The sequence below is a fragment of the Cervus elaphus genome, chromosome 14 (genome assembly GCF_910594005.1).
Source record: "Cervus elaphus chromosome 14, mCerEla1.1, whole genome shotgun sequence".
Taxonomy (NCBI): domain Eukaryota; kingdom Metazoa; phylum Chordata; class Mammalia; order Artiodactyla; family Cervidae; genus Cervus; species Cervus elaphus.
The window spans coordinates 24,701,427-24,713,854 of NC_057828.1; the positions used below are offsets into that span (position 1 = coordinate 24,701,427).

The 12,428-nt window shown below is 37.6% G+C and overlaps 1 long non-coding RNA gene across 4 annotated transcripts in view; it reads right to left on the bottom strand.

The window, feature by feature from the left end:
• LOC122707756 overlaps positions 1-12,428 on the bottom strand; it is a 248,160-nt gene that overhangs the window by 85,494 nt on the left and 150,238 nt on the right. The gene's annotated exons all lie outside the window — the stretch shown is intronic.

Genomic DNA, 12,428 nt, shown 5'->3' on the forward strand with positions numbered 1-12,428 from the left:
TTTTATTTCTCAAAATGATGAAATATATAAATGATTAGTATTTTCCTTTTTATGATCATGAGTTATCTGGAAATAATTGTAAAACTTAACTCTTTCAAAAAAAAAAAATGCCTTTACTTCTTAGTACAAAATTGCAACCTGACTTTAACAGTTTCTGCTATTTTCATTTAGGGAAGATAAAAGACTATAATTACATCCCAGACTATATGAAAAGACCACATTTTAGTGTTTGAGTAAGTTATTCCCAGGTGTGGGTGTGTGATGCCCCAACCTGTTATTTCCAATGAATATTTCGGATATTATTCCGTATTTCTCAAGGAATCATCAAAATCTGTGAGCTATCTTTTGCCTCACCCACTCTTTAATCTTGTGTATGTAACCTGATGGAAGTTCTCCTTGATGCCTCTTTTTAAAATGGAATGGTTATCTTGTGCAATTTTTAAAACATTCAAACTACATTTTAAATTTTAAGTTATTTTTAATTGCAAAAGCAGTTTCTGATCAGTGTGGGAAAGTTAGAAAATACAGGTAAACCAAAAGAGGAAAAATCATAATCCAATAGTTCAGACAAGATCACTCTAAATCCCACGGTATATGTTTTCTCAGGCCTGGCCTTTTCACATGCATAGATTTACACACACATGTAACACAAATACACATTTTTTGTGAAAATAGGATTAAATTATATATACATTTTTGTTGTTCAGTCTTTTCACCTAACAATATATGGTGAACATTGTCCCAAGTCAATAAAATTGCATCTATAATATTATTTTGAAGTATAAAACATACTGAATTTTACAGTGTTTCTCATTCAATTAATCATGTAATGATAAAAGTTTAAATTGTTTCCAATAGTTACCATCATGAACAGCATTGCAATGGACACCTTTGTTGTTTAAATTAAAATAAGCCATCTGGATTAAGCTATAGTAATTTTATAAATGTTGGAGTTACAGTCCTGAAGCTACAAAATTACCAAAGACTATTAACATTTGTTTCCTTTATATGTGATGTACATTTTAAACCAGAGCTTCTTAAATTTAAGAAATGTGTGAATCTCTTTTAAAGGAAAATATTTTTGAAGACTCTAATTTGAATGTAAATGTTTTAATCAAGTGCTTCTTTAAGACACACACACACACAAAAGACATACAAACATAGGGACAAAAAATAGGTATAAACTACTAACAGAATGGTAATCTAATCAAACAAATTTTGTAAAGATAAAATTTTAGGACTGATACAGTTCAAATGAATGACAATTTATTACACCAAATAATGCTGCTTCTGCTGAAATTAAATACCATGGTGCAGGTTACCCTCTATTAAGCACACCTGGAAGACCGTGGGTGTCCTGGGATGGTTCTGTTCTCCCTGTCCTTTCTCAACTTAAATAGATCACCTTAACATCACTTAGCCTTTGTTTGCTAGTGACCATCATTTGAGGGCTTATTGCCACTCATTTCCCCCACCTCCACTAAACAATAAAATAGCCCTGTTTGGCTTAAGGACCATGAAAATCCCAGACATAAACACGAATACAGACTCTAAATTCACAAGGAGATTAGACAATGTAGACACTGAATTCACAAAGGGGTCAGATAATCCAGGATATAGTATTTTTTAGGATGGCACTCAAATGAAAAAGTAAAATGTTTATGTTTTTTTTTTTAATAGAAAATTCCCCAAGTCCCAAGAATACTCTAGGGACAAAAGAGAAGAAATAGGTATCACTGCATCAAAGCAGGTTTCCTCCATCTTCTTGGGTGGAGGAGGAACGCTTGATTTTTGTCAAGGAGAAGGGACAGACCTAGACCACCAGGGAGGCTTAGGGAAAGAGTCAGACACGACTGAGCGACTGAACTGAACTGTGAACTTGAACAGGGGAGGCGTAACATACATGAGGCCTTCCCTGGTGGCTCTGATGGGGAAGAATCTGCACGCAATGCAGGCGAACTGTGTTCAATCCCTGGGTTGGGACTGGCTACCCACTCCAGTACTCTTGGGGCTTTCCTGGTGGCTCAGACTCTGGAGAAGGGAATAGCTACTCACTCCAGTATTCTTGCTTGGACAAGTCTATGGAGAGAGGAGCCTGGTGGGCCCCAATCCATGGGATCACAACAAGTCAGATGCAACTGAGCGACTAACACTTTCACTTTCAACATACATCTAGGCTCCTTCAAGGGCTTGACTACATTCTGGAGGCAGAGTGTCCAGGTGTTTACCTGAACAACAGGATTTGGAGACAATCAGAATGAGGATAGAATGTAGATTCTGGGTCTTTTGGTTTTGTAGTCTGGAGTACAACCCTCTTAGCCCAGTTCTCTGAAACTACAAAAATACTAACATCACCTTGCAGGTTTGCAGTGAGAATCAAATGAAGTTTTAAGTATAAAGAAACTGTCATATAGTATAAAGTCCAAACTCTTTGCTGTGAGTCACTGTCTCTCTGATACCATTTCCTCCCATGTTTTCATAGTTTATGCTGGAACTTACTCAACTCTTTGAATAGTCCAAACTCCTTTCTGTCCCAAGAACTTTACAAGGACTGCTCCTTTACACCAGAATTCAAAGGACATACTTCAGTATCTCACCAGTCTCTGCTCAGACATCACTCTTGCCTCAAATAGTCCCCTTCTCTCACTGAACGAGTCCTTTCCATCTAAACTTTGCTTTTTTTCCCATAGAAGTTATTATTTCCTGAAATTATATTATGCCTCTTCCTATTTGTCCATCTCCCTGTTGGTTGCATGTAAATATCTTGACACTAGAAACTTTGTTTTGTTTCTACCATATTCCCAGCCACAACTGTGTTTTCTGGAAGCGAGCACTCAACACTTTTTACTACTTATGAAGTAAGACTTGGCATCTTTTAGGAAATTGGGAACTACTATTTTGGTCTATAGAGCCAGAAAATATCAATCTTCCATGCAATTATAAGACAAATTAAAGTCAACTACTAAACTCCTCTCACATGCTTAGTTCTGTGATAAGAGCCTTGAAGAATTGAGAATGAAATGTATGTCAAGGAGCTCAAGCGTGGAACATTGGAGATATTAGGCATATAAGACTGATATCACTATATGGAAGATCCAAGGATTTTTCACTTAAAGTATACTAATAAAATGAATATAAATAACAAGTAGAAAGAAGAAAATTATAAAACAACAAAACACAACCATAACGACAGTTCGATGTTTTACCTTTTGTAGGTACTTAAGTCTGTAAGAATAAGATAGCTTTACAAAATGATGCCCCAATTCAGTGACTTAAGTCAACAATAGTTTAATGAGGGACTCTGTTTCATACAATCATTCAACGACAAAGTTTCATTACATCTTGAGGCTCTGTCTTCTTCTATACTATTGCATTCTTCCCCATTTAGCCAATGAGTGAGAAAAAATAAAAAGCAAAGACTGCATGATTTACATGAACCAGGCTTAGAACTGTTATATATTACTTCAACTCAAATTCTATTGCTGGATCCCAGTCATGGGCCAAAGTTAAGGCTAGGCCTGGGAGTAGTCTAGCTGTGTGACTAAAAAGAGAATTAACATAGATCTGGTGAGCAGTACAATCTCTACCATAGCATTAAATAATAGTTGTCATGCTATTTAATAATATTATTTAACTGACAGCTTTAAATCTGGAGATACATTTTGCCTGAGAGAGGTTCCTGTCATAGCAGGAATGAATGTATCAAATCATCAGATTATTTCCATAATAAGCTAAAGAACATGCAGTGAAATTGCTTCAGTTTAATCGTGACTCAGGTCTAATAATGGAAGGCATTACTATGCTGTACACTTCTTTACTGATTCATTTTTGTGATCAGTTCAGCCATCTGTGATGCTGAAGAACAAATTATTGTTATAACTCCTGCAGTGACAGTCCCTTATGGCTGGTGACAGTCTTATAGGTTGACCTATGAGGTGGCACTAGTGGTGAAGAACCCACCTGCTAATGCAGGAGACATAAAAGAGGTGGGTTAGATCCCTGGGTTGGGAAGATCCCCTGGAGGAGGAAATGGCAACCCACTCCAGTATTCTTGCCTGAAGAATTCCATGGACAGAGGAGCCTGGCGAGCTACAGTCCATGGGGTTGCAAAGAGTCGGACACAACTGAAGTGACTTAGCATAAATCCTACCTTGTGCATACATTTTTTCACTCATAACAGAGTTCAGATGGACTCCATTTCTAGGAAAATTGTTCAAAATGTTCATGTGCAATTTATTTTCCAAACCTTTGTATATCTCATGATATTCTTCTATTGCTTTCACATATAAGGACTAATTGGCTGTGAATGAAATGCAAATTTCTGCCTTAAAAATTGTCAGTATGGCAGGAAATTGAAAAGTCAGATTGAGTTTTTGTTTTTTCATGTTATCTTACATTTTCCCCAAATAACATGCAAATTCTTGTTTTAATTAGTTTGGCAAGAATGTACTGAGGCCTTTGAATTTCATAAATAAACAATTTTTAGCTTCACAAAATTTTCTTTAATTATGTTATTTCTTCTGTTCCAATTATTTTGATTTCTTCTCCTGGAAAACCCATAATCCTCACATTAGATGCCTGCTATTCTCTTTTCATTACTTTCATCTATTTTTCCTTTTCCTTTGTATTCTTAGAAAGCTTCTTAGGTTAATTGGATCCCTATTTTCATGGAATGATAGAAAATGAAGACATGAAGATATTACACTAAAAGTATAACTTGATGTGAATTATGATAGAACTCTACATATTATTTTTGAACCAGAACTGCAAGTATGTTTCATTCTTCTGGAAATGTAAGTCTGGGAAGACTTCAGAGAGGAGGCACATGTGCAGAGACCTGGAAGGATGAATAAATTTTCATCAGGTGAACAAAGCAACAAAGGTCATTTCAAGCAGAAGAAAGAACATATTTAAGGGCATCGTGTGTCATTGCATACTGTAATGTCTCTACGGGCCATGCAGAGGTTCACTGGGATGAAAGCATATGGTCTGTGGAGGGGGCAGTGGGGAAGGAAGCAAGAATGTGGCATGAGGTGAGATTGTGATATGTGGTGTGATGAGGATGGAGAAAGGCAATGGGTGAAAGCAATCAAGGGGAGAAGGAAGACTCTAGCATTCTAGCTCAGAAGACTGGGTAGATCTTTTCTACGTTAATTAAGAGAAATAAAGACAGAAGATCATATTTTCTGGAAGATAGCTGGTTCAGTTTAAAAATACCAAATGCATAAGACATGGGGGTCACAACTGTCAGTATGCACCTAGAACTATGAGCATTGAACTGAGAAGAGAGATGAGGGCAGGGGATGGAAATTTAAAGTGGGTATGTGGTTGTTATATGTCTGTTTAAGATTATCCACAGTAAGTACTTAAGGTCTTCCCAGGTAGCTCGGTGGTAAGTGAGGAGGTAAATGCATTCCTCCAAGGCAGGAGACGTGGGTTTGATCCCTGGGTTGGGAAGATTCCCTGGAGGAGGGCAAGGCAACCAGCTCTAGTATTCTCGCCAGGAAAATCCTGTGAGCAGAGGAGCCTGGTGGGCTGCAGTCCTTGAGGTCACAGAGAGGACTGTGGACATGGCTGAGAGACTGAGCACAGCAGAGCAGCCAGGACTTAAAGTTAGAAAGGAACCAGTGTTGTACAACTTAGGGAAATCTTTAATTCACAGAAGTCAGTAACAAGAGGATGTCAGGAAGGAGAAAGTGGTCAATGGCACGAGGACCTCAGAGTGATCGAGCAAGAGGAAGAATGGAAAATGTCATTTTTCCAACTTGCAGTAAGAGGCAATTGAGACCAGGATGACAGCAGCTAGACCATCAATAACTTCTGATCCCTGCAAAAGGCAGAATGCTTTAAGCAGAGCAGTGGAGGGGAGATGAGGAAAAGAAGGCAATGAAGCTCTTCTCTAGTAATAAGGAACAACTGTGACAACTTTCCTGATATATCATGTCACACTCCAAACATTTACCAGTTTTCCTGCAGCAGAGTGTTTGCATAACACTTTCACTTTCTGTTGATGAACCACAGTGCTTCCCACAAGGGAATGAAGCTGCCAATTTCCCCAGATCCATCTATACATACAAACTCCTGCCTGGATATACCATATTATACACAGAATTATAATTACAATAGAGAAGCACAGTGATGTGGTTCAAATGAAGGGCCTAAAGTTTTAGAAATACGCCAATAGAGACTATTTACAAACCACTTTTTATATGAATAGACTAACACTGTAGCAGGCTCAGAATCCCCCCAGGATCTCAGCTCCCATAGACCATGCTCTCATTCTGTTTCATATTTCCACTTTTCACTCTCATCTGTTTGTCCTTCTTCAGTCTTCTGACCTGACTCTGATACATTTGTTCCAGCACTCAACAAGGAGCTCAGAGTCCCTTAAGAGCTCCCCATTCACCAGAGATGCAGAGGTACCAATCTGAATCAAGCTACAAACTTTTCCCCCAACCTCCTCTTCCTATTAGCTACCCATTCTCCAGTAGAGCCCATAGAAATTTTTCATGCTTGTTGTTTTAAAGGATGTGCATGTGTGCTAAGATGCTTCAATCATATCCAACTCTGTGCGACCCTATGGACCACAGCCCACCAGGCTCCTCTGTCCATAAGATTCCCCAGGCAAGAATACTGGAGTTGGTTGCCATGTCCTCCTCCAGGAAGTCTTCCTCACCCAGGAATCAAACCCACGTCTCTTATGTCTACTGCATTGACAGGTTCTTTTGGACTAGCGCCATCTGGGAACCCCTGTTTAAGAACTTACTCTATTAATTTTAGTTGTCAAGGCATCACAGTCTCAAGTATAAAAATGATCTCCTCTTACCCTGTGCATGTCCCTTCCACCCCCCAGGAATTATAACCTATGGCTCAGGTAAACTGCTCTGTTGATGAAAGATGAACGATAAAAGATATTTATCTCCACCAATCTTACCTGTTTACTTATTATATATCTTTTAAATCTTAACTACAATGTAATACTGTTCATAGAGAAGGCTGGAAAATTCCAAAAAAAAAAAAAAACATAATGAGGAAACAATTCTACAGCAATTCTACAAAGCAGAAAAAAATATAAATTAGTGTAGAGCTTTCAAATTTGGCTTTTGATCTGCAAACAGGCCATGACCGTCCTGGCCTCTGTCTTCTACTCTGCACATCTGCCGCAGCTCCTGGCCCCTGGATGCTTTGACTACATCTGTCACAGTCACCAGTTGTTTCATGTGTGTGGGATCCTGGCCACACACCTGCAGATGGAAGCTATCATTCTGGACAAGACTCTGAGGAAGGAATGGCTCCTGGCCCATTCCGGGCCCCCGTTGTTCTCTCAGATAGCCGGAGCCATACTGCTGTGCCTCGTCTTCAACCTCAACAATGTAATTTATTTCTCAGCTGCTCTGTATCTGATTCCTGAGCCAGAATTACATAAAAAGGAACATGATTCAGACCATAAGCTTCTCATGCCAAATGTCAACATTAAGCTACAGCATCTTAACCACCCTAAGCCCATGGCATGGTACCAGTTTAACAATGGCCTAAAATATTTATAATGGTTGCTGTCTTGGCATTTTTGAGTGGGTTCATGTCAATAAGGTATTTAACTGGGGTCATTATGCATTGGTCCCATATGTGTGATTTTAAAAGGAGAACATGGGTTCAAGTAAGTCCTCATTTAATTTATTTAAAGTGAATTTTCCAGTTCTGTTTAAACAGTTGCATTAGGCATACCACCCTTATAGCTTTACTATTAAATAGTTAACTTAAGCTTTACTGGGGCTTCCCAGGTAGCTCTGTGGTAAAGAATCTGCCTGCCAACGCAGGAGATGAAGGAGACACAGGTTCAATCCTTGAGTCTGGAAGACCCCCTGGAGGAGAAAATGGCAACCCACTCCAGTTTTCTTGCCTGGAAAATCCCATGGACAGAGGAGCCTGATGGGCTATAGTCCATGGGGTCACAAAGAGTCAGACATGACTGGTGACTGAGCACACATGCCTCAAATATTGCACACAGAGAAAAATGCACATATACACAGATTAATTCTACCAAACATTTAAAGAATAGTTAATATCTATCTCTAAGCTATTCCAAAAATTGCAGAGGAAAGAACACTTCCAAACTCATTATCTGACATCAGTATCACACTGATACCAACACCAGACAAAGATATCACAAAATAAAAAAAAGAAAGAAAATTACAGGCCAATATCACTTATGAGTACAGATGTGAAAATCCACCACAAAATACTGGCCAAATGAATCCAACAATACATTAAAAGGACCATAAGTCATGATCAAATGGGATTTATCCCAGGAATTTTTCAATATCTGAAAACTGGATGGATATATTTTTGGATTATAAAATTGGATATACTTTTGGATCATATAATTGATATACTTTCAGATTATATAATTGGATATATTTTTGGATTATACAATTGGATATAAAATTTTGGATATATTTTTCAATGTATCCAAAAATATCTAAAAAAAATTTGAGATTTTTCAATATTTTAAAATCAATGTGATAGACCACATTAACAAATTGAAGAATAAAAGCCAAATGATCATCTTGATACTGAGAAAGGTTTTAATAAAATTCCAATATCCACTTTTAGTCAGCTTTTTGAAATTTAAAAGAATATGCATGGATCAAGCACCAACTACACAAAGTTATACATTGAAAGCAAAACTTTTTCTCCTGTCCCAAATCCCCAGTCCTGTTTCCCAGAGGCAATCACTTTTGCAATTTGTTCTTTACCCTTCCAAAATATATACACTTTCAAATAAGCTTAATATCTGTTATACTATACATGCAAAATGTTCCTGCCTTTTCACTTAGATCTTAAATATTTTCAAAGAAAATGGCTTTTTAGATTACTTTTATTCATTGCATATTATGTATTTATTCACCCAATAAATGTTTATTATCTGTTATGAACCGGTACTTTTTTGCATTTGTGATATGGTATTGAACAAGACAGAAAAAATTCCTGCCTCTCACAGAAATCTCTATTGTAGATTTTAAATTTTTTTCAACTTTCCACACTGTAACCATGAATCTTTGGGAGTTTATCATTATTTTCTTAGGATATATTCCTAGAAATGCTTTTATTATATAAATGGTATAAACATATTTAAACTTTTTGACAATAATGCCAAAATATCTCCCAAAAGACTTGTAAAATTTATATTATACATCACAAATGTACAATCACGACTACTTCAATATTCCCTGACAAACAGGATCTCTTTCAATTAAGACAAAATTCACCTTAAACAAAGATAGGAAAATAAAAGTACACAAGTTATTTCAGATATGTAACCAAACCACAAACAAACAAACAAAAACCTCTTAGTTTTCAGCCTAGGTACATTTGTATTCAATGTGAGAAATTTAAAGCTACTCCTCATTTGAAACAATCTCAATCATTATTTGTAAAGATTATCCCTAAAAACTTCAGATACTCCTTCAAAACAAAGACTTCATTAAAAAATAACACAAATAAACTAATAGTGAGAAGAAGGGAACAGAATATCTTGGCCAAAATTTAGTCATTCTCATATTTTGGGAAAACTGGAAGCCTGGCTGCCTCCTACAAGTAGTGATTCATTAATACTAATTGGTGCTTTTTTCCAGGCAAGGGAGAAAACTGTTTCAGATCCTAATCACTCCTCATTATAAGAACAGCAGGCTGTATTTAATCTGCAGCTCAACTTTTCAGTTACAGAATCAATTGACCTATAATTAAAAGACATTTACGTCTTAGGGGAAAGAAAAACAATTCCTAATGACAAACAGATAGCAGTGATTTAAAACCCTGCCTGCCTTGCCTGGGTCTGCCCACCTCTGCAATCCTGCTGTCAACTTGACTCAATTTTGTTCAGGGGAAATGGAAAAACTATTCCTTCTCCACTCTAAAACTAAAGTCTAAGAATTAGCGTGTGGCATTCAGAATGACATGGATAGCCAATTAAGTTATACTGGAATTATACTTTTTATATTTAATATGTTTTTTTCTCTTAAATATAAAAGTCATGGGCTTCCCTTGCAGCTCAGACAGTAAAGAATCTGCCTGAAATGCAAGAGACCTGGGTTCGATCTCTGGATAGGGAAGATCCCCTGGAGAGGGGAATGGCTACCCAGTTCCCCTCTTGTCCAATTGGTGTGTGTATATATATATATATATATTCACTCTTTTTTAGATTCTTGTCCCACATAGGCCAGTACAGTGTGTTGAGTAGAGTTCCTTGTGCGATATAGTAGTGTTTATGTCTCAATCTCAGTCTCCCAATTTATCCCTCCCCTCCCTCATTCTCTGGACTTCCCTGGTAGCTCAGCTGGTAAAGAATCCACCTGCAATGCAGGAGACCCCGGTTCAATCCCTAGTATGGGAAGATGCCCTGAAGAGGGGAACAGCTACCCACTCCAGTATTTTAGCTTGGAGAATTCCATGAACTGAGGACACTGGCAGGCTATAGTCCATGGGGTCACAAAGAGTAGGACACAACTGAGCAACTTTCACTTTACCTTTCTTTCCCTTAATCTCTGGCAACCAAAAGTTTGTTTTCTACATCTGTGATTCTATTTCTTTTTCATAAATAAATTCATTTGTACCCTTTTTTTTTTAGATTCCACATATAAGCAATATCATATGATATTCTTCTCTCTCTGTCTGACTTACTTGACTTAGTATGACAATCTCTCAGTCCATCCATGTTTCTGCAAATGGCATTATTTTGTTCTTTTTTGTAACTGAGTAATATTCCATTATATATATAGATATATATATGTACCACAGCTTCTTTATCCATTCCTCTATTGATGGACATTCAGGTTGCTTCCATGTCCTGGCAAATAGTGTTGTAATGGACACTGTAGGGCATGTATCAAAAATCTCACTTTAAATACCTCTATGATATTTTCTTACATGTTATTATCGCTGTTCAGTGGCTCAGTTCACTTCAGTTCAGTCACTCAGCCGTGTCCAACTCTTTGTGACTCCATGACCTGCAGCACGCCAAGCTTCCCTGTCCTTCACCATCTCCCAGAGTTTGTTCAAACTCATGTTCATGAAGTTGGTGATGCCATCCAACCATTTCATCCTCTGTCATCCCCTTCTCCTCCTGTCTTCAATCTTTTCCAGCATCAGGGTCTTTTCTAACGAGTCAGTTCTTCGCATCAGGTGGCCAAAGTATCAGAACTTCAGCTTTTGCATCAGTTCTTCCAATGAATATTCAGGATTGATTTCCTTTAGGATTGACTAGCTTCATCTCCTTGCAGTCCAAGGGACTCTCAAGAGTCTTCTCCAACACCACAGTTCAAAAGCATCAGTTCTTTGATGCTCACACTTCTTTATGGTCCAATTCTCACATTCATACATGACACTGGAAAAATGACATCTTTGACTAGATGGACCTTGGTCAGCAAAATAATGTCTCTACTTTTTAATACACTGTCTAGGTTTGTCCTTGCTTTTCTTCCAAGGATTAAGCATCTTTTAATGTCATGGCTACAGTCACCTCTGCAGTGATTTTGGAACCCCCCAAAATAAAGTCTCTCACTGTTTCTATTGTTTCCCTATCTATTCTCCATGAAATGGTGGGACTGGATCCCATGATCTTAGTTTTCTGAATGTTGAGTTTTAAGCCAACTTTTTCACTCTCCTCGTTCACTTTCATCAAGAGGTTCTTCAGTTCTTTGCTTTCTGCCATAAGGGTGGTGTCATCTGCATATCTGAGATTATTAATATACCTCCCAGCAATCTTGTTTCCAGCTTGTGCTTCATCCAGCCCAGCATTTTGCATGATGTACTCTGCATACAAGTTAAATAAACAGAGTGACAAAATATAGCCTTGATGTACTCCTTTCTCAATTTTTAACCAAACCATTGTTCCATGTCTGGTTTTAACCGTTGCTTCTTGGTCCGCATACAGGTTTCACAGGAGGCAGGTAAAGTGGTCTGGTATTCCCATCTCTTTAAGAATCTTCCCCAGTTTGTTGTGATCACACAGTCAAAGGCTTCAGCATAGTCAATGAAGCAGAAGTAGATATTTTTCTGCAATTCTCTTGCTTTTTCTATGATCCAAAAGATATTGGCAATTTATTTGATCTCTGGTTCCTTTGCCTTTTCTAAATCTAGCTTGATTTCTTATATGGAATCACTATATTGAATTTATTATTATTATTATTATTATTGGGCATTTAAATAGTTTCCAGTTTTTCATTATAAATAGTACTGTTGTGAACTCTATTTTTTTAATCTCATTATTTCTAAGGAGACGTTGAGATTTTGAAATACTCAGGCAAAAGGATTGAACGTCTATAAAGCTTCTTGATGCACAGACCCCACGTGGCTCTCAACGGCTATAGGGTGACCTCCTCCCAGTGGTCTCTGGTTACCCACACACTTGCCAACACTGGGTGCTTTCA